The following is a 24,471-nucleotide window of genomic DNA, read 5'->3' as shown; positions in this document are numbered from 1 at the left end:
CACGCTGAGAAGGGAAAAAGAGTAGTAAATATTACAGAATATAAACAAGAAGACTACAAACAATTAGAGAAAATCGAGGAGTTAGGGAATTTTACAGATAATTCATGAAAAACTTTCATGTTTATTGTTTTTGAGATTCCCATTTTTTTAATTTCCAGACAATAGACTCAAGATTTCTAACCTACAACTGGGTATATCTTTTCATCAGTGTTGATTTCATTACTAAAACTCGAGATGTTTATCATTGAGCAACTCACGTTTAGAAATTTAATCGATCTCAAAGATGGAATATAACAAGTATAGCAAGTGAGATCAGATTACACGGAATTCCATCGATAGACTTGCATTTACAATTGTTTTACAGGGAGTAGCATCTCAAACTACAATCTTTCTATCATCTCATCTTAAACTACAGAGATCTTGCAACTATGTCCAGACGAGCCCTAGCTAGAACACGTCGGGCCCTTGGTACGCCGTCTGGAAGCGGCATCCGTCGGCGTCCCTCAGCCGGACGTTGAGCGCGTAGTTGGCCATCTCCAGCTCCGCAACCTTCTTCTTCATCGCCGCCGCCTCACGCTCCATCTCCTCGTACCGCCTCTGCTGCGCCATAACGCCGCGCTTCAGCACCGTGCCGTCGCGCTCCGCCGCAGCCGCGCGCTCCCTCAGCGCCGCGTTCTCCTCGCGCAGTCCTGCCGCCTCCCTCGCGCCGTGCTCCGCATGCTCCCTCAGCGCCGCGTTCTCCTCACGCAGCCTCGCCGCCTCCGCCGCCGTCTGGTGTGCGGCACGCTCGGCGGTGGCGTTCCTGATCAGTTCCAGCATCCACGTCGCGCGGTTCTTGGCGTCGTCCACGTCGGTCGCCGCCCCCATCTGCTCCACGACCACGGCGGCGCAGCGCTCGTCGTCGCCGTCTGCTGCCGCGGAGGCGAGGTGGTGCGCCAGCGCGTCCCTGGCCTGCTGGGCGCGGTACGCCTGCACGGCGGCGTTGATGTCGCGGCCCGACGCGGCGAAGCAGGCCTCCAGGCCCCGCGGGTCGGCGTCCGGGAACACGAGCCGGAGGGCGTCGAGCGGGTCGAACTGCGCCAGCACCGGCAAAGGAGCCATGGTGGCGGCGCATGGCACGAAGCGACCGCGCTTGGCGAGGTGCGGCGGCGCCGGGGACGGCTCGTCCAGGAACGCGGCGACGCAGCGCTTGCGGGAATCCACGGCGGCGGCCATCGATCGTTCTTGGATTGGAACGACTCGTACTCTCGTCGAACAATGAATGTGTGTGCAGCAGTCTTCGGCCGGCTCCAGATACTTATGGTTGGGCAGGACGAGTTCGAAACGGTTTCCAAGTCGTGCAGCGTTCAGTTTACTTACGTCGGTGGCTCGATGCATGTTGCATGGCGCGTCTCGGAAACCCAGTGGGATGCATAATACTTGCACGTGAATTAATCTATAATCTTTAAATTTTTCAGTTATATACATAGGAAAACCACAGCATGTTGAAAAATATAAAAGTTTGGGGGAGGTATATCGAAAATATATATAACATGGAAATGTTTTTTATTTGCGAAAAGTTCACAATTCCATTCATAATCTTCAATAGTAGTATAACAAAATATAAAAGTAATAAAAATTACAATCACTCAAGCGAGCCGAAGGCATTTCGTCTTCCTCGTCCTCCTTCACTAGACCCGGGCAAAACTTATCGTTGTAGAGTTTGTTGTAGTAGACAGACATGAAGTCGTTGTGCCAATGCCCCAAAGAGCCATCACACAAGAGTTGTAACCGTCGATGATGAAGAGAAGTGTAGGTCAGAAAGAAACCGACCAAAACCAAGGAGATTCGCCGGACACACACCTCGACATGCCATTCGACAACACTAGACGCACTGCCAGGACGGGGTAGGATGGGATGACTTTATTCCATCTTCAAGAAGCCCCCACCGCCACACCTTTCTGAGTAGGACACAAACTCTAAGCAAACTACAAAAAACATCAAGAAACAGAACCCTCCCACTGGCAAAGATCGGGATCCATCGTGCTTCCATGGCCCTAAGGCCTGATGAGGTGTGGCAGATCGGCGGCGCCTCCGACGGGAGGCACAAAACCCTTCCGCCTTCTCTCTTGAGAGCTGGGATCGAAGGGCTACTCCCTCCATCCTGAGATAAATAACTCGGTTTGTTTAGTTTTCTATTTATCTAGACGCATTTTAGTGTGTAGATAGATGTGAATCTAGACAAATCGAAGTCACTATTTCAGGACGGAGGAAGTAGTAATAGAGAAACCCGTGAAATTGAGAATTTTCACAAATAATTCATGAAAAATCACCACATCTATTTTTTATGAATGTTTTCATACTGAAATCCAACCTTTAAATTTCAGTTATAAATTTTCAGGAAAACAACATGTTGAAAAAATATGAAAATTTGGGGAAATACCTCGAAAAGATATTAAAAATGGAAATGTTAACGAGGAATTTCATAGTAAATGTAGAGTATAGAAGGTAAATAAAGCGGCAATAGACAAAACTCATGAATATAGAGAAATTTTACAAATAATTCATGAAAAATCACCGTATTTCATGTTTTTTTATGAAATATTTCTTTACTGAATGTTTTGACGACGCATTTTGATCTTGGAAGCGAACCAAGGAACGTTCCAGTGAGGAGCCATTTGATATGCGGGCCACAACTTCGTTACCACACGCTCACATGAGTTATTTGTAGTTGCTTAGAGCATCTCTAACAGAACCCGTAAATTCCGTCGGAACCGAACTTTTCCGGTGGATTTACGGGTTCGGGCTGAAACGCACGCAGATCAGAGCGTAAACATGGGCCGGCCCGAATCGAAAGTTCGGGGGCATGAGAAACTCCCCAGACGACCCCTATTAAAAGGGATCGCGGAGGGGAGTTCGGTTCGCAAATCCTACTCCCCTCCGTCGTCTCCTCTCCCTCCGCCGCCGCCAATCCCGCGCTCCGACGAGCAATCCACGCCCAGCCAGCCACCAATCACCCACCCGCCGCCGCGCGATGGCCTCCCGTGGAGGTGCAGACAGCCAAGCCGCGGGATTGGGCGGCGGCGATTCGCCGCCGCGTCCGCCCGTCTTCCGCAGCGAGGCGGAGCGGCGGAAGTGGAACCGCAACGAGGGCGCGCGCAAGCGGAGCGCTCGCCGGTGGACCAACTGGGGGCTCACGCCACCAGGGAAGCTCGCCCGCTACGGCAACCAGGCGGAGAGCTCCTCCTCCGGGCAGTCCAGCCGCGCTCCGCGGCTGCCCGTGGCGGCGAGCGTCGAGGAGGACGACCTCGTCCCCGCGCGCTCTCCAACCTTCTCCGCCGGGGACTACGTCCACGGCAACGACGAGGAGCAGGCGGTGATGGCGCAAACATTCTCCATCAGCAAGGCGGAGGCGAGGGCCCGCTTCCGCCGTGAAGAAGCCGACGCCGTCCGCCAGGTACGGGAGTACGAGGCGCCGGGAGGCCCGCGTCCGCAAGGTCAAGCTCGAAATAGTCGAGCTTGACAAGGACGACACGTGAAAGACTTCACGCCGCCGACGATCTCCGCCAGCACCGGCACCGCCGCGCGCGCCATAGCTAGTAGGCCGCATTTTGCTTATTTTAGCTAGGTTAGGTATCGATGCGCAATCGGAGCATCTATTTCATGTATGAACTATGATCATCGCCTAAACTTACCCACGTCAATTCGAATTCCAGTTTTCAGTTTCATTTTACGGGTTCTATTCTGCGCCACTGTGAAATTCGACAGAACTTGCGTTTTCGGTGAACTGAACTCGCGCTTTTCGGTTTGCGTTTTTTCGGGCTCTACTAGAGATGCTCTTAGAGCGGCACCGCAAACCGCAAATCTCAAATATGATGATGGAGGACACCCCAAACACGATCAGCAGGCTGAAAAAACGGCTGGCAGCCCAGGTACCGCAAAAGTAGTCCCTACAACAGCATATTCCATGTCATGACCCACTGTCAGCCTTTTTATTTTTTTCCTTCTTCATCAACCTCCCTTTGCTGCCGGTAGCCCGCCCCTGCCGGCAGCTTGGTGCCGCCCGCGCCGGCCGCCTGCCCGGCGCCGTCCTCCCGGTAGCCACTCTGCCCGCCCTAGTAGCTGCGCCACCCGCTCCGGATTCCGACGACTCCGACGAATTTTGGTAGACTACGATGCTCGTGCGGGCTGAAATTTCCTTTGCACCAACACGGGAGTCGGGATGGGGTTCGCTCTCAGAAGACCTCGAGGAACTTGGTAATTGGGATTTTCGCAACGTGAAACTGGATAGACTAGAATTTTATTCAGATGAGGCTCGATGCGGTGTCTGAATCGGCCCTTTTTCCTCTCTAAACCCGCAAAAAAGCAGTTACTATTCGGATGAGGGCTGGATGCCGTGTATGCTAGAGTTGCTCTTATGAGTTCCGAAACCGCTTCTGCAAGAGTGTAGAAGGCCCTTTTAGATCAAATTTGACCCGGTACAAGTAGTGTTTGAAAGCGAACCAGTGAGAAGCTTATCAATTTTGTCCCCATCTGCTGCTATGGTACGTTTCGTATTGGATTGCTAATCCAATGTTTAAATTTCAGTAATCTATTCTAAAACCATAGCATTTTGAGAAAAAAACACGATTATTGAGGGAATATCTCGAAAAGATAACATATAATATGATCACGCTGAGAAGGGAAAAAGAGTAGTAAATATTATAGAATATAAACAAGAAGACTACAAACAATTAGAGAAAATTGAGGAGTTAGGGAATTTTACAGATAATTCATGAAAAACCATCATGTTTATTGTTTTTGAGATTCCCATTTTTTAATTTCCAGATAATAGACTCAACATTTCTGACCTTTTGTTTCGATTTTTTAAAAGTTCGATTGACATTTGCCAGGTATTTCTATTTATTTAAAAATAGTTTATATTTGGTTGACGTGTGCAAAATTACTGCCATGCATGCATCTCATTCATCGATCCTCCTTGTGTCACACCAAAGTTGTACGACTACTTTTCTCTTTTGTGTTTGTTTCTTTTTTTTCCGTTTCAATTTTTTTCTTCATTGTTTTTTATGCAAGACTTTTGTGCCATCGTCTAATGCTCGCTGGAGACCCTGTCACCTAAAATGTTAGGCACGAATGAATGTGGCTTGGAAGAACTCTGCTTGCCTTCCGAAGACTTGTGATATCTTTTGGAACTCTTTGTCGCAGTGCGTTGGAGTGAACAAAATTACCCTTAACGGTGATAATTCCATTGGGTCCTGACATTTTTAGTAGAAGGTATGTGTGATGAGAGACTGGCATGAACCGAGAATATGTTGGACTCCCTAGTATCGCATGATAATGTGATGGGAAATCGACGACTTTGAACTCTGGCTTTTCCCTTCTGAAGTTTTCCCTCGTACCGAAGACTAAATCAAGCCAAATCTTTCCCAATAGAATTTCTGGTTTTCCAGGAATTACACCGTGGAAGCCAGTATCCGAGGATGCCAGATTAGTTGAGGGAGATGTTCATTGCTTGCAATGTCTTGGCCTAGATAAAGTTGAGAGCGCTTCCTGCATCGAGAAATACTATACAGCAGTCATACCCGGCGATCTGAGCATCAAGTATGTCGAGGAATTTTGTATTATGTAGGTAGGACTTTGAAAACTACTATATAATGACGTATATGCATTGAGTATATAAAATTATATATAGGTGATATGGTTGTATGTATCTTGCAAAATATCTCTATATCATATGGCATACTAACTATATGTATGAATGTTGTCAGAATCGTGATTCTGAATCGGATCGGAACTTCTATGGTAGGATCTTAAACCGTTGAATCTTAATTTTTAGAATCGTAAAATCTTAGATTCTACTTCGCAAGATCATTGAATCGTTCCACTCGATTTAGATCGTAAAGTCGTAGAATCGTACAGTAGAATTATGATTCTGACAACTAATCATGATCAAAGTTGTGTGTTGGGGTCCCGAAAAAAGTCTAATACATCTTTACAGAGAGTGTACAAATTAAATAACACACACTTCGATTCATGTTTGAGAAATAGAAGTAGTGTTTAGAAACTACAATGGGGGAAAAGTTGAGCTTTTCCAAACAAAATGCACTAGAGCATAACAACATGGCAAAGGGTGTAGGAAATTCCATTGATATAGGAAATATACCTCCTTTTCCTCATTCTGTGGTAGTCTAAGGTTCTTAAGACCACGATCATTCCTTATAAAAACTCTAGAAACCTCCAAAATTTTCTTGCGGAGAGACCTTATTTTTAGAAAGATCATGGGAAATTGTTTATTTTTGGCACCTGGATGAAATCCGATAAAAGTTGGTAGTCCGAAGGTGCAACGATTTTTATGAAAAGTGGTGTAAGATGTTACAATAGAGTAAAGTTATACGAAAATTTTGAGAGTTGAGATTTTTTCCCAAACGTTTATATTTTAAAAAGGTGAAATTTTGAACTCAAAACTCTGGAAGCTCAGAGGAAAAGTGTGAACACTTTATATAAGAAGTTGAAAGTTCCTCAAAATTATGAAAGTTTAGCAAAAGTTAAAAGTTTATCCAAAATCTAAAAAATTCTCAAAACAATGAAAGTTTAGGAATAACTGAAGGTTCATGTCGTCGTGGTGAACAGACAGATGCCATAGGATGGCTTAAGTTGGGGCCGAATGGACGCAAGAGGATTCGGGGGAGGGTTTGTGATTAGATGGGATGAACTTCCGGATGGTTTCCTCAAGAACATAGCCAAGGCTAGAGGTTGAAGAAGAAAGACATAAGGAAGAACTCGCTCTAGATCATCTTCTTTATAGATCTCAACAGGTTACAAGTTTATCAGTACAAGTTCTTCTAAACCTAGCTCTCTTCGTGCGTCTATCTGTAAGAGGGGCAGCCCCCTCTCCTTATATAGGGGAGAGGTGGCTTTCAGGGCAAGAAACCCTAATGACATCTTTGACTAGACAAACTACTTTACAAAGCTACTTTAATCATAGAAGACACCGGAGCCCTCTTTAATCAGGGATGCTGACGTCCTCCGGCTTCTTTGACCGTCATCCTTCTCTTTATCGTCAGCCCTTCGTCTAAAGTTACTTTGCTTAGCTCATCTTTGTCTTCTAGCTCTGGAGAGAATCTTTGACCAGTCCTGCCGACCTGCTCGTTCTTCCGGTGGCCCGGTATCTTCTTACCTGGTTCCGGCATACCCCTCTTGGGGATACCGGCTTAGCTTCACTTAGCTAAGTTCTTATCTTTAAGTTCCGGTACGAACATTAAACCGGTATCTTGATGGCTCAAACCATCCGGTTTGGCATGCCTTTGGCATACCGGGGTCATCCCCCCAACATTAGTCCCCGAAGCTGGTATAGTCTGGCGGATCCTATCCAACAGATCATGCCAGGTTCTTTCTTTTAGGATACCGGTTTAATCTATCCGGCCTTAGGCTTGGATCCGGCATCTTTGCCCAGATCATCGCTATCTCTTCTCCTTAAGGCATTATCCGGTGTCTTATCCTCCGGCATCTTAGTCATTAAACACTTCCTCGGCGATGTCGAGAATATTTTGGGCCCCGCGCCTGTCAGTGACATGCGCAGTGTTAACTGTCACGCCAGTGTCAGTTGTCACTTCGCTTCGACTCCCGCGCGCCCATTTAATGCACTGCTGCGGATCCCACTAACCGTTTTGGATCCCGTATGCGCCTTCGTGTGGCCTCCCCTTTTTTCGCGTGTATCTTTTTGCCACGTGGCGGCCCGTGGCACGAACCGTCGCGGGCCGCGAGGCGAACCGCCGAGGCCCAGCGGTTTTCGGCCCACCTCCTCTCTCCTTTATAAGCACAACTGCCCCTTCTTCTTCCTCTTCTCCGCATTCCCCTACCTTCGCGCATAGTGCTCCTCGCCTCTGCGCCTTCGCCGCTCTCTGATACGTCTCCGACGTATCGATAATTTCTTATGTTCTATGCCATATTATTGATGATACCTACATGTTTTATGCACACTTTATGTCATATTCGTGCATTTTCTGGAACTAACCTATTAACAAGATGCCGAAGTGCCAGTTCCTGTTTTCTGCTGTTTTTGGTTTCAGAAATCCTAGTAACGAAATATTCTCGGAATTGGACGAAACGAAGACCCAGGGCCCTATTTTCCACGGAGCTTCCAGAAGACCGAAGAACACACGAAGTGGGGCCACGAGGTGGCCAAGCTATAGGGCGGCGCGGCCCAAGCCCTGGCCGCGCCGACCTATAGCGTGGGCCCCTCGTTAGCCCCCCGACTCTGCCCTTCCGCCTACTTAAAGCCTCCGTCGCGAAACCCCTGATGCGAAAAACCACGATACGGAAAACCTTACCGAGACGCCGTCGCCGCCGATCCCATCTCGGGGGATTCTGGAGATCTCCTCCGGCACCCTGCCGGAGAGGGGATTCATCTCCCGGAGGACTCTACACCGCCATGGTCGCCTCCGGAGTGATGAGTGAGTAGTTCACCCCTGGACTATGGGTCCATAGCGGTAGCTAGATGGTTGTCTTCTCCTCATTGTGCTTCATTGTTGGATCTTGTGAGCTGCCTAACATGATCAAGATCATCTATCCGTAATTCTATATGTTGTGTTTGTCGGGATCCGATGGATAGAGAATACCATGTCATGTTAATTATCAAGTTATTATACATGTGTTGTTTATGATCTTGCATGCTCTCCGTTTCTAGTAGAGGCTCGGCCAAGTTTTTACTTTTAATTCCAAGAGGGAGTATTTATGCTCGATAGTGGGTTCATGCTCGCATTGACACCTGGGGAGTGACGAAACCCCTAAGGTTGTGTTGTGCTTGTTGCCACTAGGGATAAAACATTGGCGCTATGTCCGAGGATGTAGTTGTTGATTACATTACGCACCATACTTAATGCAATTGTCCGTTGCTTTGCAACTTAATGCCGGAGGGGTTCGGATGATAACCTCGAAGGTGGACTTTTTAGGCATAGATGCGGTTGGATGGCGGTCTATGTACTTTGTCGTAATGCCCAATTAAATCTCACTATACTTATCATGACATGTATGTGCATTGTTATGCCCTCTCTATTTGTCAATTGCCCGATCGTAATTTGTTCACCCAACATGCTTTTATCTTATGGGAGAGACACCTCTAGTGAGCTGTGGACCCCGGTCCATTCTTTAATACTGAAATACAAATCTGCTTGCAATACTTGTTTTACTTGTTTTCTCTGCAAACAATCATCTTCCACACAATACGGTTAATCCTTTGTTACGAGCAAGCCGGTGAGATTGACAACCTCACTCGTTTCGTTGGGGCAAAGTACTTTGGTTGTGTTGTGCGGGTTCCACGTTGGCGCCGGAATCTCCGGTGTTGCGCCGCACTACATCCCGCTGCCATCAACCTTCAACGTGCTTCTTGGCTCCTCCTGGTTCGATAAACCTTGGTTTCTTTCGAGGGAAAACTTGCTGCTGTGCGCATCATACCTTCCTCTTGGGGTTGCCCAACGAACGTGTGAAATACACGCCATCAAGCTCTTTTTCTGGCGCCGTTGCCGGGGAACGAAGAAAAGTTACACCACAAAGATTTTCAACTCCCACGTCAACGGCTCTTTTTCGGCGCCGTTGCCGGGGAGATCAAGACACGCCTGCAAGGGAGTCTCCACTTCTCAATCTCTTTACTTTGTTTTTGTCTTGCTTTATTCTATTTACTACTTTGTTTGCTGCACTTATATCAAAACACAAAAAATTAGTTGCTAGCTTTACTTTATTTGCTGTCTTGTTAGCTATATCGAAAACACAAAAAAATTAGTTTACTTGCATTTACTTTATCTAGTTTGCTTTATTTACTATTGCTAAAATGGCCAACCCTGAAAATACTAAGTTGTGTGACTTCACTAGCACAAATAATAATGATTTCTTATGCACACCTATTGCTCCACCTGCTACTACAGCGGAATTCTTTGAAATTAAACCTGCTTTACTAAATCTTGTTATGCGAGAGCAATTTTCCAGTGTTAGTTCCGATGATGCTGCTGCCCATCTCAATAATTTTGTTGAACTATGTGAAATGCAAAAATATAAAGATGTAGATGGTGACATTATAAAATTAAAATTGTTCCCTTTCTCATTAAGAGGAAGAGCTAAAGATTGGTTGCTATCTCTGCCTAAGAATAGTATTGATTCATGGACTAAATGCAAGGATGCTTTTATTGGTAGATATTATCCCCCTGCTAAAATTATATCTTTGAGGAGTAGGATAATGAATTTTAAACAATTGGATAATGAACATGTTGCTCAAGCTTGGGAAAGAATGAAATCTCTGGTTAAAAATTGCCCAATCCATGGACTGACTACTTGGATGATCATCCAAACCTTCTATGCAGGGCTAAATTTTTCTTCGCGGAATTTATTGGATTCAGCTGCTGGAGGTACCTTTATGTCCATCACTCTTGGTGAAGCAACAAAGCTTCTTGATAATATGATGGTTAATTACTCTGAATGGCACACGGAAAGAGCTCCACAAGGTAAGAAGGTAAATTCTGTTGAAGAATCCTCTTCCTTGAATGATAAGATTGATGCTATTATGTCTATGCTTGTTAATGGTAGGACTAATGTTGATCCTAATAATGTTCCGTTAGCTTCATTGGTTGCTCAAAATTCTAGACCACATCCTGCTAATGGTAATTCTTATGGTAGATATGTTTCACCCAATGAGGAAAAGATGTTAGAAATTGAAAGGGCCACCAAGAACTTTATGCAATCGCGAGTATGAGCAAAATAAATTGTTTACTAAAACTATGAATGAGCAATCTACCTTGTTGAAGAAAATAGGAAATCAACTTGAAAATCTGAATATGGAGATTTCTGGGTTGCAAACTAAACTTGCAAATGCTGAAGACGAATCTCATACATGTCTGCGTCGCAATCTTCTTTAATTAATAAAATGGCTGCTAAACCTGATGATATTGAAAATAAAATTGTTACTACAGCAAATGCCATCCAAGTTAGAATTAATGAGAATATAAGATTAATGGCTGAACTGCGTGCTAGGTGGGATAGAGAAGAAAATGAAAAACTAGCTAAAAAAGAAAATATAGCTAAAGTTTGGACTATTACCACCACTAGCAATGCTAATGATTCATATGTTGCTGCACCTCCTACTATCCATGATAAAATAATTGGTGTTGGCAATGCTTCTACTCCTAGTGCAAAGCGCGCAAAATTACCTGAAACTGCTAAAACTGCTGAAACTGCTTGTGATAAAACTGCTGAAATTTTTTCCAACCTTGGGGATGATAATCCCATTGCTTTAGATTGTAATGATTTAGATTTTGATGATTGCCACATCTCTGAAGTTATAAAGTTCTTGCAAAAACTTGCTAAAAGTCCCAATGCTAGTGCTATAAATTTGGCTTTCACAAAACATATTACAAATGCTCTCATAAAAGCTAGAGAAGAGAAACTAAAACTTGAAACTTCTATTCCTAGAAAGCTAGAGGATGGTTGGGAGCCCATCATTAAAATGAGAGTCAAAGATTTTGATTGTAATGCTTTATGTGATCTTGGTGCAAGTATTTCTGTTATGCCTAAAAAAGTCTATGATATGCTTGACTTGCCACCATTGAAAAATTGTTATTTGGATGTTAATCTCGCTGATAATGCTAAAAAGAAACCTTTGGGGAAAGTTGATAATGTTCATATTATGGTTAACAATAACCTTGTCCCCGTTGATTTTGTTGTCTTGGATATTGAATGCAATGCATCTTGCCCCATTATATTGGGAAGACCTTTTCTTCGAACCGTTGGTGCTACTATTGATATGAAGGAAGGTAATATTAAATATCAATTTCCTCTCAAGAAAGGTATGGAACACTTCCCTAGAAAGAGAATGAAGGTACCTTATGATTCTATCATTAGAACAAATTATGATGTTGATGCTTCATCTCTCGATGTTACTTGAGATACACTTTACGCGCCTAGGCTGAAAGGCGTTAAAGAAAAGCGCTTATGGGAGACAACCCATGTTTTTACTCCAGTATTTTTGTTTTATATTTGAGTCTTGGAAGTTGTTTACTACTGTAGCAACCTCTCCTTATCTTAGTTTTATGTTTTGTTGTGCCAAATAAAGTCTTTGATAGAAAAGTAAGTACTAGATTTGGATTACTGCGCAGTTCCAGATTTCTTTGCTGTAACGAATCTGGGTCTATCTCCCTGTAGGTAGCTCAGAAAATTACGCCAATTTACGAGCATGATCCTCAGATATGTACGCAACTTTCATTCAATTTGAGCATTTTCGTTTGAGCAAGTCTGGTGGCCTAATAAAATCCATCTTTACGGACTGTTCTGTTTTGACAGATTCTGCCTTTTATTTCGCATTGCCTCTTTTGCTATGTTGGATGAATTTCTTTGATCCACTAATGTCCAGTAGCTTTATGCAATGTCCAGAAGTGTTAAGAATGATTGTGTCACCTCTGAACATGTGAATTTTTATTATGCACTAACCCTCTAATGAGTTGTTTCGAGTTTGGTGTGGAGGAAGTTTTCAAGGATCAAGAGAGGAGTATGATGCAATATGATCAAGGAGAGTGAAAGATCTAAGCTTGGGGATGCCCCGGTGGTTCACCCCTGCATATATTAAGAAGACTCAAGCGTCTAAGCTTGGGGATGCCCAAGGCATCCCCTTCTTCATCGACAACATTATCGAGGTTCCTCCCCTGAAACTATATTTTTATTCCGTCACATCTTATGTACTTTGCTTGGAGCGTCGGTTTGTTTTTGTTTTTTGTTTTGTTTGAATAAAATGGATCCTAGCATTCACTTTATGGGAGAGAGACACGCTCCGCTGTAGCATATGGACAAATATGTCCTTATGCTCTACTCATAGTATTCATGGCGAAGTGTCTTCTTCGTTAAATTGTTATATGGTTGGAATTGGAAAATGCTACATGTAGTAACTCTAAAATGTCTTGGATAATTTGATACTTGGCAATTGTTGTGCTCATGTTTAAGCTCTTGCATCGTATACTTTGCACCCATTAATGAAGAAATACTTAGAGCTTGCTAATTTGGTTTGCATATTTGGTTTCTCTAGAGTCTAGATAACATCTAGTATTGAGTTTTGAACAACAAGGAAGACGGTATGGAGTCTTATAATGTTTACCATATGTCTTTTATGTGAGTTTTGCTGTACCGTTCATCCTTGTGTTTGTTTCAAATAACCTTGCTAGCCTAAACCTTGTATCGAGAGGGAATACTTCTCATGCATCCAAAATACTTGAGCCAACCACTATGCCATTTGTGTCCACCATACCTACCTACTACATGGTATTTATCCGCCATTCCAAAGTAAATTGCTTGAGTGCTACCTTTAAAATTCCATCATTCACCTTTGCAATATATAGCTCATGGGACAAATAGCTTAAAAACTATTATGGTATTGAATATGTACTTATGCACTTTATCTCTTATTAAGTTGCTTGTTGAGCGATAACCATGTTTACGGGGACGCCATCAACTATTCTTTGTTGGATATCATGTGAGTTGCTATGCATGTCCGTCTTGTCTGAAGCAAGAGAGATCTACCACCTTTATGGTTGGAGCATGCATGTTGTTAGAGAAGAACTTTGGGCCGCTAACTAAAGCCATGATTCATGGTGGAAGTTTCAGTTTGGACATATATCCTCAATCTCATATGAGAATAATAATTGTTGCCACATGCTTATGCATTAAAGAGGAGTCCATTATCTGTTGTCCATGTTGTCCCGGTATGGATGTCTAAGTTGAGAATAATCAAAAGCGAGAAATCCAAAATGCGAGCTTTCTCCTTAGACCTTTGTACGGGCGGCATGGAGGTACCCCATTGTGACACTTGGTCAAAACATGTGCATTGCAAAGATCCGGTAGTCCAAGTTAATTAGGACAAGGTGCGGGCACTATTAGTATACTATGCATGAGACTTGCAACTTGTAAGATATAATGTACATAACTCATATGCTTTATTACTACCGTTGACAAAATTGTTTCATGTTTTCAAAATAAAAGCTCTAGCACAAATATAGCAATCGATGCTTTCCTCTTTGAAGGACCATTCTCTTTAATTTTATGTTGAGTCGGTTCACCTATTTCTCTCCACCTCAAGAAGCAAACACTTGTGTGAGCTGTGCATTGATTCCTACATACTTGCATATTGTACTTGTTATATTACTCTATGTTGACAATTATCCATGAGATATACATGTTACAAGTTGAAAGCAACCGCTGAAACTTAATCTTCCTTTGTGTTGCTTCAATACCTTTACTTTGATTTATTGCTTTATGAGTTAACTCTTATGCAAGACTTATTAATACTTGTCTTGAAGTACTATTCATGAAAAGTCTTTGCTATATGATTCACCTGTTTACTCATGTCATTACCATTGTTTTGATCGCTGCATCCACTACATATGTTTACAAATAGTATGATCAAGGTTATGATGGCATATCACTTCAGAAATTATCTTTGTTATCGTTTTACTCGCTCGGGACGAGCGAAACTAAGCTTGGGGATGCTTTATACGTCTCCGACGTATCGATAATTTCTTATGTTCTATGCCATATTATTGATGATACCTACATGTTTTATGCACACTTTATGTCATATTCGTGCATTTTACTGGAACTAACCTATTAACAAGATGCCGAAGTGCCGGTTCTCGTTTTCTAGCTGTTTTTGGTTTCGAAATCCTAGTAACGAAATATTCTCGGAATTGGACGAAACGAAGACCCGGGGCCCTATTTTTCCACGGAGCTTCCGGAAGACCGAAGAACACACGAAGTGGGGCCACGAGGTGGCCAAGCTATAGGGCGGCGCGGCCCAAGCCCTGGCCGCGCCGACCTATAGCGTGGGCCCCTCGTTAGCTCCCGACTCCGCCCTTCCTCCTACTTAAAGCCTCCGTCGCGAAACCCACGATGCGAAAAACCACGATACGGAAAACCTTACCGAGACGCCGTCGCCGCCGATCCCATCTCGGGGGATTACGGAGATCTCCTCCGGCACCCCGCCGGAGAGGGGATTCATCTCCCGGAGGACTCTACACCGCCATGGTCGCCTCCGGAGTGATGAGTGAGTAGTTCACCCCCGGACTATGGGTCCATAGCAGTAGCTAGATGGTTGTCTTCTCCTCATTGTGCTTCATTGTTGGATCTTGTGAGCTGCCTAACATGATCAAGATCATCTATCTGTAATTCTATATGTTGTGTTTGTCGGGATCCGATGGATAGAGAATACCATGTCATGTTAATTATCAAGTTATTATACATGTGTTGTTTATGATCTTGCATGCTCTCCGTTTCTAGTAGAGGCTCTGGCCAAGTTTTTACTTTTAACTCCAAGAGGGAGTATTTATGCTCGATAGTGGGTTCATGCCCGCATTGACACCTGGGGAGTGACGAAACCCCTAAGGTTGTGTTGTGCTTGTTGCCACTAGGGATAAAACATTGGCGCTATGTCCGAGGATGTAGTTGTTGATTACATTACGCACCATACTTAATGCAATTGTACTGTTGCTTTGCAACTTAATACTGGAGGGGTTCGGATGATAACCTTGAAGGTGGACTTTTTAGGCATAGATGCAGTTGGATGGCGGTCTATGTACTTTGTCGTAATGCCCAATTAAATCTCACTATACTTATCATGACATGTATGTGCATTGTTATGCCCTCTCTATTTGTCAATTGCCCGACTGTAATTTGTTCACCCAACATGCTTTTATCTTATGGGAGAGACACCTCTAGTGAACTGTGGACCCCGGTCCATTCTTTAATATTGAAATACAAATCTGCTGCAATACTTGTTTTACTGTTTTCTCTGCAAACAATCATCTTCCACACAATACGGTTAATCCTTTGTTACAGCAAGCCGGTGAGATTGACAACCTCACTCGTTTCGTTGGGGCAAAGTACTTTGGTTGTGTTGTGCGGGTTCCACGTTGGCGCCGGAATCTCTGGTGTTGTGCCGCACTACATCCCGCTGCCATCAACCTTCAACGTGCTTCTTGGCTCCTCCTGGTTCGATAAACCTTGGTTTCTTTCTGAGGGAAAACTTGCTGCTGTGCGCATCATACCTTCCTCTTGGGGTTGCCCAACGAACGTGTGAAATACACGCCATCACTCTCCGTCCGCCGTTGCTCGCTTGAGCTCCGCCGCCCGGCGAACTTACGCCGCGCTTCCTCCGGACCTCGTCGTGCGGGGATCTCCTGCAGCACTTTCTTTGAGCGCGCTGCATTCTTGCTTCTTCGTGACCTTCTCCGCCTCGCCGTCGATGGGGCTCGTCGGCGACCGCAGGTCCCTTCCTTCGCCGGCGAAAGTCTTCCTCAGCGACTGCGACGCTCAAGGTTAGTTCCAATCTTACTTCGCTCGCCATCTGCTTGCTTTTCAGATCTTGGGTCTACGGTGTTCTTATTTCCTCTTTTTCTTTGGTTTTCTTCTTACTCGTAGATCTTCACGCGGGGTCCAAGTGTGGGATTTCTGTTTTTTCGCCTTCCCATCCAATGTCTGACGAGGAATCTTCCTCCGCACCTTCTTCTTCTTTTCCCGTTAAGCGCCGTAGACAATCTCCCGGCGAATCCACGGCTTCAGATCCGATGGAGACCGATTCCGGCAACCAGCAGGGATCCGGTAGCCACCAAGAGTCCGGTGGCCATTTAGAATCCGGTAGCTTTAGCCAAGCATCCGGTAGCCACCTTGAAGCGAGTAGCTCTGGCGAAGCATCCAGTAGCTCCAGCCAATCATCCGGCGCTGAGCCTTCCCCAATCACCCGCGGAGCCTGGATGGGCTCCAGTGTCACCGAACTCGAGATCGACTGGTTATACCGGTCCCGAAGGATTCCGGAAGGAGTCACTTGCCGGATTCCTGACGACGAAATCGAACCGGACCCCGAGCCCGGTGAATATGTTGTTTTTCTTGCTCACTTTGAGCGTGGCTTCGGCCTTCCTGCCTCCCCTTTTTTCCGGGAGTTTTTAGATTTCTACAAACTCCAACCTCACCATCTTCCTGGCAACGCCATCTTCTACCTTTCTTGCTATGCCACCTTCATGGAGGCCTATATCGGCATTCGTCCCACTCGTGAGACGTTTGCCCGCTTCTTTTGTTTGCGGATTAACTCCGTCCAGGGCAAGGAGATCCCGAAGCCCAAGCCGCCCGTGGAGTGCGGATCTTGCATCGTTGGCTCTCGCCAGGGGAGCACCTTCCTTAAGTTTGCCGGCCTCGAATCCTGCCGTGTCTGGCAAGGAACCTTTTTCTACGTGAAGAACAGCGGCCGCGCCGATCTTATTGATCTTCCTCCTTTCCAAGCGGGGCCTCCCAGCAGAACCAATTGGAGCTACAACCCGAAGACGGACCATGCTGAAACCAACCGTGTGGTACGCTTCTTGGCCTCTTTGAAGAAGGAGACCAACATCTGCTCGGATGATATCATCCGCACCTTTATTTCACGCCGGGTGCTTCCTCTAAAGCGCCGTGCGCATAGGATGAGCGAGATGTACGGCCCAGGCGATCCTACCAAGATCACAGGCCGTCCCCTTAGCAAGAAAGACGTTGTTCGCAAGGCTAAGCAGATTTGCCAAACTGCTATGCCATTTGACTGGGAATGGGGCCTCCTTCCCCCAGCACTACTAACCCTCCGACCCAAGAAGTAAGGGATTATGCAATTGGGGTTGTTTTTGGTCGGTAACTTTCTGCTCTTGCTAATCTCCTTTTTTCATGTTTCAGGCCAAGGACCGCTTCCCCCTCATTGAAGCAGAGCGGCGAGGAACTTGCCAGAAACGCGCCCTTGACTCCTTCGACCCAGATCCCTACATCTTTTGGAAGGATCTGAAGATGGGCAGGACTCCGGCTGCGCACCTTGTCCGGACTCCGCCGGAGCCAACCGGGTCCTCCGATGACCTGACCACGCTTGAGGTATTTTCTTTTCCGGTTTCTTTTACTATTCCACTATTGCTTTTCTGCGAATTGCTTCTTAGCCATATTCGATTCATAGATCCACGAGCGCGTGCCGCCCCTGCGCGCCGAGGCCGGCTCCGAGTTTGTGGACAAACTTATGTCCCAGGGCCAAAAGAACAAGCAGCCGGCATCTAATGTCGGTCCCAGCCAGGCCCCTCCCTCCAAGCGCTTCCGGACCGAGCCCGTGGGGGAGAAGCAAGTGGGCATGCGTCGCTACGGGCGCAAAGCGATGCCAACTACTTCCGGGTAAGTTTTTCATTTTCCGGCTTGCCTCTTTTTTGCCAAGTTCTTTTTCCGGTTGCTCTTTTCCAACTATCTTCCTTTCTTTTTCTCAGCCCTGCGCTCAAGCTTGGCCCAAGGCCATCGGGCTCTGAAGGTTCCGCAAGGACCTCAACCCCTCCTCCTCGCTCAAGCCCGGCACCATCTGGTGCCGGCAACACCTCTGCCTCCCTTTCGGGGGGCACAACAAATTCGGGGCGTGCGGCCCCTTCATCATCAGATCACCGCACGAAGGAGGATCCTTCCTTCTTCCCAGAGAACCAGGATACCGGCGCCAGCAACATCGGCGCCGGAGAAGAAGAAGCTCCGGGCGGGCGGAGCCTCCGGCTCCTCCCGTCCTTGAAAAGATGACAACTTCCGCGCCGGAACCTTCCGCGCCGGAAAGTTCCAAACCGGGTGACGCGCCCAGCGCTCCCCATTCTCCACGAACCATCCTCATGCCGCCGCCAGGTGCTCCTCGGGACAAGCCTCTCGGGGCCGCTCCTACCGTGCCGCCGCCCAAGACTTCCAAGCTCATTAAGGGGAAGGCGACGGCCTCCAGCGCCCCTTCCGTCGGCCAGCAGCCTCTGGTGCTGCATGTCTCCAAGGCTGCCAGGGATACCGCCACGAAGGCCACCGGTCTTCTTGGCCGTATCACCGAGTTCCAACGCCAAGGCCGGGACCTGGGGCATCTCCTGCCCTACGCCCAGAAGTGGAACGCCGCGGACATGACTCCGGCGACCCGTGGTCTGGGCAAGGACAGGCTGCCGGCTCCTGACCCTGTCGGGGACCGGTCTTCCGAGGAGCACTTCATGCGGCTCCGCAGCGCCGTGAAAGAGCTCGACAGCGCGTGGTACGATGCCACGAACAATTTGATGGTACGTTCTACTAACTTTTTTCAATCTTTACCGGTTTCTTCGTTTCCGGCTTTGTTCTATCTTTTCTTTAGTTTCATGCCGGTTTCTCTCTTGTCTATCTTCCCAGTCCCCGAGTTTTGTGGTGAGAGCGCAGCTCTTAGCGCAAAACTTAACTTAGAAACTTAGCGCAAAACCGGCACTGCCAGTCCCCGAGTTTCGGGTTAAGAACCTTGTTCTTAGCGCAAAACTTATCTTAGAAACGCGCAAAACCGGCACTGCCAGTCCCCGAGTTTCGGGTTAAGAACTTTGTTCTTAGCGCAAAACTTATCTTAGAAACGCGCAAAACCGGCACTGCCAGTCCCCGAGTTTCGGGTTAAGAACTTTGTTCTTAGCGCAAAACTTATCTTAGAAACGCGCAAAACCGGCACTGCCAGTCCCCGAGTTTCGGGTTAAGAACTTTGTTCTTAGCGCAAAACTTATCTTAAAAACGCGCAAAACCGGCATATCGCCGATCCCCGAGTTTCGGGTTAAGAACCTTGTTCTTAGCGCAAAACTTAACTCATTTCTTCTTCTCGAACAGCTCACGGCCGACGCTCGGAAGGCCCTCTTTGAGGAGCTCTTATGGGAGCATCGGGAGCTCGCTGAGGCACACGATAAGTGCCAAGGTAAATTTTTGTTCTGCCGGCACATTTCTTACCGGAAACCTTTTTTCCTCCTAACATTCGCAATTTCTGCTTAACAGTGATCCCGGAAGCTTCCATTGACGCTCTCAAGGAGCAGCTCGCCACCGCCCAACGTATAACTTTTCTCCTTTCTCCTGTTACCTTGGTTTCCTTTTCATATTTACTAGCATAATCTTGTTAATATTTTCTTTTCCGGGTTGCAGAGGAGAAGGGCCAGCTCATTCGGCAGCATCGGGAGGAGCTGAGCGCCCACAAGACCAGCTACCAGGAGCTCAAGTCCCAGCTTATTCAGCTGGGGCTTGACCATGCCAAGGCCCTCAAAGCCGCTGAAGATGATGCAGCGGCCAAGATGGACGAGGCTCTGGAGGACGCCAGCAATGCCACCGTGGTACTGCGGGCTGAGCCGGAGGAGCTGGCCAAGGCCCGGAAGGGTGCTGAGGAGAAAGCCGCGCGGCTGGAGGAGGAGCACAAGGAATGCAACCAGTTGATCCTGCAAACTGACGCACTTGCCTACCGTGAGTCCTTTTCCTTTGCATACTTTGACTACTGCATACGAGTCTTTTTTCCTCCAACCATATTTTCTTTTCTTTATCTTTCCTTCCGGTCTCTTTTTCTTCCGGATTCTTTTCCTTAGCCTTCTTCTTTCTTCGCACAGGCCTCTTTCCGGACTCACAGAAGTACGCTGTCAAGAAGGTTGACGCGCGCCGCAAGGACCAAGGCCAAGCGAATCTTACCGTGGCATGGACGCCCAACGACCATCTGGTCGCGCTCAACGCGCGGGTGTCTCATATGCGCGCCATAGATCGCAATCTATCTGACATTCCTGATGTAGCTACCCAGCTCTTCAGGACCCTGTGGCCTGGCGAGGAGGTGCCGGATACCTTCTCCCTTATCAGCGACCGTCTCAAGGGCGCCGGCAAGAGGATCCGCGAGTGGCAGTGCTCTGCTGCCCGCGCTCGGAGCGGATTCTCGCCCTCCGCGTCGCTTGTTCCCTGGTACCCGGAGCTCGACCTGGATGCCCTCACCGGAGTGCGCGAAGGCGCGAAACCGATCTGGACCCGATTCTCACCGCTAAGCGGCAGGATCGTGCGTACCATATCGCGGAGTACGCCGAAATGCGCACCTTCATCCCTCCCCCTCCTGACGTTCAAGATTATCTTGATGAGGAAGAGGATGAAGCCGAGGAGGAGCCTCTAGACGACGCTGATGCTGGCGACGCTCCTCCGGAAGCTCCTGCTGCTCTGATTACCTCGCCTTAAGATTTACCTTGTCGTGTCTGTTTGGCCCTCGCGTGCCTTAAAACAATGCTCGTTAAATTCTACCCCGGTATGCCGGGGTTTATGATGTAAAACTTTAAATCTGCTTTTGGTTGTGGCACAACAGCTTATGCCGGTATGTTATACCGGTGTTAATTATCTTATGTTTGCCTTAGCATATTTGCTCATGGTTTTGCTTTTATCCCTGCATCGCAAAGATTTCTAGATTGTTTCCGCATCCAATTCGATGCATACTTGGTTCTTTTGCCTTGGCTCTGCCTCGCCTTCTCTGGGCGTTCTTTGGCGTATGAGCACAAGGTTCTTTCACCAAAACAAGCATCTTCTTGAACTTAGAAATAACTCGAAATTTTTGCAAAAAACCGGTTTAACCGGGGTTAGTTAAATTTTTCCGGATTGTTCTTTCCCGCTCTCCTTCTCCACAGTTCATGTGCTTATCCCCTACCGGTTTATCTTGCTTGCCATGAAGCCGGTTTGCGGACAGCAGCAGAGTCGAAGACTCCGGTAGGGTTTAGCACACTACTAAACCGGAAAGAAAAACGTTCAATAAGCAACCGGTAAACTGAAAAAATAGACAAGTTACATGCAACTTAGTGGGGTAGTCCCCGAGATTCATTCGAGGTTCCGACATCTTTTATTCATAGCAAATAAGGTACAAAAAGGAACTTCTTACACCACAACTTCAAGAGTAGAAAGGACGCAACAAGGCTACATTCCATGGACGCTTGGTCTCCTCTCCGGACCTGTCCGCCTTTCCTTTCTTCCATTCCTGTGCATCAATCAGGTAGTAGGCATCATTGTGGAGAGCCTTGCTCACAATGAAAGGCCCCTCCCACGGCGGGGAAAGCTTGTGCCTGCCTTCAGTGCGCTGCACCAGGCGTAGCACCAGGTCCCCTTCCCGGAACACTCTTGGGTTAACCTTCCGGCTGTGATAGCGTCTGAGGTTCTGCTGGTAAATGGCTGTTCTTGCCAAGGCCAGCTCTCTTGCTTCTTCTAGCAAGTCCACATCGTTCTCTCGAGCTTCCTTTACCTCTTCTTCATTATATAGTTGTACCCTTGGTGAATCATGGAGAATGTCGGTTGGTATGACCGCTTCTGCTCCATAAACCATGAAGAATGGAGTGTATCCGGTAGACCGGTTTGGAGTAGTTCTTATGCTCCACAGCACTGATGGTAGCTCATCGAGCCAACACCCCGGCGATTTTTCCACCGCATCGATGAGTCTGGGTTTAATACCGGAAAGCACCAAAGCGTTTGTTCTTTCCACTTGGCCATTGCCTTGTGGGTGTGCGACTGAGCACAAATCCAACCGGATGTTGTTGTCCTCACAAAATCTTTTGAACTCACCTTGAGCAAAGTTTGTGCCATTGTCAGTGATGATGCTATGTGGGTATCCATACCGCAAGATGACATCTTTTAAGAATTTAACCGCTGTACGCCCATCACACTTTGCGATAGGTTTTGACTTCTAGCCACTTGGTGAATTTGTCCACCATAACCAAGATGTGGGTCATGTTTCCCTTGCTGTTTTGAATGGGCCGACCATGTCTAGGCACCAAACTGCAAACGGCCAAGTCAATGGTATCGTTTTTAAGCCGGAGGCTGGGGTATGATTTTGCTTGGCGTACCTCTGGCACCCGTTGCATTTTCTTACCATATCCTCCGCATTTTCCAAAGCTGTTGGCCAATAGAACCCATGCCGGAACACCTTTGCCACCAGCGCTCTTGAGGAAGCGTGATGCCCACACTCTCCTCGGTGAATCTCCTCGAGCATTTCCTTTCCTTCTTCCGGTTCCACGCATCTTTGGAGGACACCGGTAACACTTCTCTTGTACATCTCGCCATTGATGATGGTGTAAGCCTTGGATCTCCTTTGGATTCTTCTTGACTCATTTTCGTCAACCGGCAAGGTGCCGTTGACCAGGAATTCCTTAATAGGTTTAACCCATGATGGCGTCTCCCGAACCAGGAACACCGGTACGTCTATGTCCATGCTATCCACCAACATTGTTTCCCCCGGTACCTGCGCGGCAGCGGTCGATCTTACCGGAACAGTCCCCGAGCTTACCGGAACAGTCCCCGGGTTTCCTTCGTCGATATCCATTGGTACAATGTGTGACTCCGGTACAAAAATTGATTCCGACTCCGGACTTGGCTTGATTAACGGTACTCTCAGGTGTGCCAAGGCTATTCCGGGAGGAATTTCTTGTCGGGATGAGCCCAGCTTGGACAAAGCATCCGCAGCTTCATTTTCTGCACGCGGTACATGGTGAAATTCACACCCTTCGAAGAAGCCGGCAATCTTCTGCACGTGAAAACGGTACGAGGCCATGTTGGCATCTTTTGCGTCCCAATCGCCGGAACACTGTTGTACCACAAGATCTGAATCTCCATAGCAAATGATCCGGTGTGCACCGATTTCTTTTGCGACCTTAAGCCCATGGATCAAGGCCTCATATTCAGCGACATTGTTTGATGCCCTGAAATGTACTTGTAAAACATACCGGAGATGATCTCCCTTTGGTGAGGTTAGCACCACACCGGCACCTAGACCCTCTTTGAGCTTGGATCCATCAAAGTGCATTTTCCAGTATTCTAGTCTTTGATCCGGGGGCTTGTATTGCATTTCCGCCCAATCGACCAAAAAATCAGCTAAAGCTTGCGATTTGATGGCGTCTCTTCTTTCGTACACCGAACATACGGTGATATCTCGTATTGCCCATTTTGCAATCCCGCCGCTAGCGTCCTTGTTGCACATGATATCGGAGATGGGTGCTTCACTCACCACCTTCATAGGATGTTCCTCAAAGTAGTGCTTGAGCTTTGTGGCGGCCATAAACACGCCATAGGTCATTTTCTGGAAGTGCGGGTAGTTTTGCTTTGAGAGGGAGAGCACCTCGCTCAGGTAGTATACCGGCCTCTGGACGGTTTTTCCTTCCTCTTCTCTCTCTACTACCATAACTACACTCACGACCCGGTTGGTTGCTGCTATGTATAGCAACATCGGTTCTCTTTCCAATGGCGAAGCCAATATTGGCGCGGTAGCTAACATCGTTTTCAGCTCCTTGAACGCTGCGTCCGCCTGAGGGGTCCAGACGAATTTATCGGATTTTCTCATTAAAGCATATAGCGGCAAGGCCTTTTCTCCTAACCTGCTTATGAACCGGCTTAGCGATGCTAAGCTTCCGGTAAACTTTTGTATGTCCTTCAGATCCTGCGGTATCGTCATTCTCTCAATTGCCCTGATCTTTACCGGATTGACCTCAATGCCTCGGCTTGAGACGAGGAAACCCAGCAGCTTGCCGGCAGGGACACCGAAGGTACACTTTGCCGGATTGAGTTTCATCCGGAAGCTCCTTAGGTTATCGAATGTTTGCCGGATATCATCAATTAGGGTATCTTTTACCTTAGTTTTTATCACGATGTCATCCACATACACCTGCACATTCTTTCCGATTTGATCAAACAAGCATT

The sequence above is a fragment of the Lolium rigidum genome, chromosome 2 (assembly GCF_022539505.1).
Source record: "Lolium rigidum isolate FL_2022 chromosome 2, APGP_CSIRO_Lrig_0.1, whole genome shotgun sequence".
In the NCBI taxonomy this organism is placed as follows: Eukaryota; Viridiplantae; Streptophyta; class Magnoliopsida; order Poales; family Poaceae; genus Lolium; species Lolium rigidum.
The sequence above is the reverse complement of the archived record's forward strand: the minus strand, read 5'-3'. Positions refer to the sequence as shown.